The sequence below is a fragment of the Eschscholzia californica genome, unplaced genomic scaffold (genome assembly GCF_041429995.1).
Source record: "Eschscholzia californica isolate CP2 unplaced genomic scaffold, dmEscCali1.0.p SCAF_4, whole genome shotgun sequence".
In the NCBI taxonomy this organism is placed as follows: domain Eukaryota; kingdom Viridiplantae; phylum Streptophyta; class Magnoliopsida; order Ranunculales; family Papaveraceae; genus Eschscholzia; species Eschscholzia californica.
Window position 1 is genome coordinate 50,255,852 of NW_028238461.1, and position 4,255 is coordinate 50,260,106.

The 4,255-nt window shown below is 36.8% G+C and overlaps 1 non-coding gene across 1 annotated transcript; it reads left to right on the plus strand.

The window, feature by feature from the left end:
- Positions 1–277: 277 nt before the first annotated feature.
- On the plus strand, positions 278–349 carry TRNAP-UGG (transfer RNA proline (anticodon UGG)). The gene has a single exon. It is a non-coding gene; the product is annotated as a tRNA-Pro (tRNA).
- The last annotated feature ends 3,906 nt before the right edge of the window (positions 350–4,255 follow it).

Below are 4,255 nucleotides of genomic sequence, written 5' to 3' on the forward strand. Positions count from 1 at the left end.
GGATTTGGTAGTTTCTAATTTTGGATGCTTCTAAACAGACTTAAAGTTAGAGAGAGAGAGAGAGAGAGAGGATAATAGTGAGATTTCATATGCTTCTTTCTGGTATGATTTAGAGAAGTGAGAAGATGGAGAGGAGAGAGATGCCAAGGAGCATTTAAGAAGAAGAGGGGTATTTTGGACATTTTCTGTGAGGGTGAAGGAAAGATTTTTGGAAACTAACCCGAGTCTAATAAATGCCACTGATTTATAGGACCATTAACACTTAAGGGTACGAAACGGGCATTTGGTCTAGTGGTATGATTCTCGCTTTGGGTGCGAGAGGTCCCGAGTTCGATTCTCGGAATGCCCCTTAAGTTTTTCTTTCAACTTCGTTTTTGTTTTCTTTTCATGGTGCGAGACCTTCAACCCCACGACTGGCTAATAAATTGAACCCTAAATCCATCCCTATGAGTCATGCGCGGAGCACTTTTTTCCTCCATGTTTGGCGTTTGTAGAGGAAGGCAAGAGGTAGAAGAGAGGTGGCTTTAGATGGTTGTAGTGGTGGTGTTGATGAAGAAGATGAAGGTGGCGTCGCTAACACTTTGGGGGCACTAATTATTTCCCTATAAAAACCCCTTCTTATGAGGCAGCTATCTCCTTGGAACTCCGCAACAAATTGTACAACGTAAGAGCAGTTCCAATTTGTAAAGTTGATGAGGTTCAGGACCAGTACATCGAAAGAATCACAAGAGAAAGCATGAAGATCTAGTTAAGGCCTCTCAATCAATCTTCTTCATTTCGAAACAATACATCAACGATTGCATTCTTGCAATACGGTTCTGTAATTCACTGACGAAAGCAATCTCCACCGATCATAATTTATGAAGAAAAATAAGCGAAGTTTCAGTAGATGGAGCAAATGTTTTGGCACCTTGAGCAGCCTAATATTCCAGTAGGGTAAAATGAAATGTCTCTTAAGTGTTCCAAGAGCATAATAACATCAATATGAACCAGATAAAAATAAACCAAAATAACAATTTTTCACATAAGCCGGTACAAAGCTCTGCTAATACAAAATGAACGTCTTGAAGTCAACCTTATCCAAACGACTTGTGGTTGAGAGATAGAGGAGAGTTAGATAGATTGTGTTGGTCGCTGGCTGTGGTAAATTAGCAAGTGAAAGGCGATACGTGGGAATTGGTAAATTTAACAAGTCTAAGGCGATATGTGGGAATGACAGAAAACTATGGAGTATCCATGCCTTTAAAGGGTGCATAAGATAAAAGTAGTCATTTTCAATAAGATCAAAGTAGTTGTGTCAACAACCCTTGGTTGGAGTGGTAAGAGGTATAGTCTACGATCCTAGAGGTCAAGGGTTCGAGACACGCTGACTAATTCAAAAAAAAAAAAAAAAAAAAAAAAAAAAGTAGTTGTGTCTCCACTATTGGCTGGCGCCACCAACTTCTGCTACAGGCGCTCCCTTAGAACTAATATTTTGGTGGTTGCTCAGTGGGGGTTATTCGCTCAGAACATTTGTCACATCTTTGAAGTTTTAAGAACTTTGAAGTGTAGCGTTATTGGATTGGACCTTTTAAGAACTTCGAAGTTCCGTGTTATTAGTTGAAAAATTATTTTAGAACTTTGAAGTTTATCGTTAATTTTTGCAAGAACTCGAAAGTTTAGTGTTATTGGTTTACAATTTTTTTAGAAAATTTTCTTTATTGTTCATTTTTTATGAAAAATTAAGAACTTTTAACTCAATATCTGGCCCGTAAATTTGTATCTTCGAAATTCTAACCATCAAGGGTGTACATAAAAAAAATAAGGTTAGCGTCGTTTTGGTCCCCAATTTGCGGTCAACTCATTTCCCCTTTTCTCCTCCACTTCATCTGATCTGTCCCCCCTCTCCGTGTGGTCTGTCATTCTCTCCACCTCACCCTTCTTTTCTAGCAGAAGGGTGTCGGTCGTTAACCTTTAGTCGACAACCTTCTAGCCTTTTTTTTCTTTAATTTTATTTTGTCTTCTTCCACTCTTTTCTCTCTCTAGTGAAGAAGATGAGCCATGTCACTGAAATTTGCTTGGAAACTAGACTTTGACAAAATCAGATCTCGTTTCCTTTAGAAAATAGTTTTTCGACGTCTAGTTCGTATGATTTACATACCTCGACGAAACCAGATCAGGAAACCAGACATCGATGAAGATGCCAAGTAGTTTAAATTTTAGTTATTAAAATAATCTAGCTTGTCAACACTTGTTTTCTAAGTGGTGGAAAGTAATTGACACAAATCCAAAAAACGCTAAGGGTCTCAGGTTCGATTCCCAAAAGATGTGGAGTTCATGGTTATTGAATTTGAGTTGGTATAAATAATATAATTTGTCGGGCTTTAGGCCTCTTTAGTATGTTGTTGGATTTTAGACCTCTTTCGTTCCTAGTTTAACTTTGGCAGTTATCGTGCTTATCACATCTTGATGATGTATCAATGCCATGTAAACGACTAACGACTCAAAATTGAATAAATTTCTTTATGATTTAAGCAGCTAGCTTGAAATCCTTGAAATCCTCAAAATCCCTTTCTATCAAAAAAAAGAAAACTAGTTTGAAAACCTTCCTCTCTATATTGGAGATATTACTCATTGAAAGATATAAGATTGATACATAATAATCAAAGTTATCATGTCACCAATTTTAAAAAGGTGTACTCTTTATTTTTTGCTAATATGTTGATATGATTTCCAAAAAAAAAAATTCTACTGCGCACAACGTTTTGGGAGAACAGAGTGGTATTTGACAAGCCCCAGGTAATACTTGATTTGAACAATCCTATTATGACATAAATCTCATCACAAAAATCCCTATTAAAAGTGAATCCATCGTAGATTCGTGATTTCATTTCAGAGAGATACGATCATATTTACTAATCTAAAATCGGATCAACTTCATACAACTTTTGCCTATTTACTTTCCATCTCTATATGAATTTTCTCCATCTCTACTCATTCAAGGCTTTTTGTTACCTTATGAACACACACAACTACTTTTCACATTTATGTACACAATCTCACCAAAACAGAATCCCAAATAATGAAATAAAGTTTCCTTTGCTCATAGTTTCTTTCACCCCATTATAAAATCACCATCAACCAGCAAACTCCTTCCATCCCTACCAACACCCATCTCTCTCTCAGTCTCTCTCTCTCTCTCTCTCTCTCTCCTTCTCTCTCTGAAGTCATGGATAGACAACAAGGGGAACCAGCTCCAAAAACAGTATATGTCTGTCACAATTGTGGCTTGTTATTCATTGTGCCTCTAGCCTTGATACTCCATATGAAATATCATGAGAATAACCAAGCAGATCTTGGAATTCAACCACTCTCACCAATGACATTGAGAGCTCTCAGTGTCCATGGTGGGTTCTTTAACCAGCAACTTCATTTCGCATTTCAACCTAACTCCCTGAGTAATATCATTTCGTCAAGTAACCAAATAGGATCAACTTCATTGCTCAACCCAGCCAATCATCTGAGTAGAACCCCTGGTTTTAATCTTCCAATGAGTACTCCTTCTGCCAATAATGTACTCCTAAATCCACAGACTCCAACTGAAACTTCTTCGAATTTTTCGGTTAATATGTTCAATCGGATAGTATGTAATATGAAGAGTCCTGATCTCCAAATGGGATCAAATTCTGTTTTTAGTGGTACTAGTTCAAAAATGACTTCTGCTACCAATAGTAAACTCTTCAAACCGATTCCAATAAAACGAGAGGTTAGGTCTATACCAGTAGCAACGGGTAAGACCACCAATCTTACTCGTGGACGTTTCAGCTCCGACAGTGTCGTTTCTACTAGTACCATCAATAAACAGCTGAAGAGAGCGGCCGAACAAGATTCTCCACATCTTACTTTGACGCTTATCAATAAGCGCTTGAAGAATATGATGCCTCCACCAATTGCTGCTGAAAAGGGAATTGAAGTTATAGATTTGACTCTGAAACTTTGATTATAAACTTTTTATTCTATGTGTGTTGTGGTTAGCAAGCTAGTAGTTGAAAATGGTCATGTTGTTTTACTTTTTTTCATGTTCTATGTGAAACTTCATATGTTTATGAAGGAAATATGGATATGTAATCAATAATAAATAAAAATGAAAATTTAAATAAGACAAGGAAACTATTCTGACATTTACTTTTGTCGCTCTAGGATGACACTGTATAGAACTCTTCAAATATCGAAAAATATATACAACAAAAATACCGTTGTTAATATCAATATACAT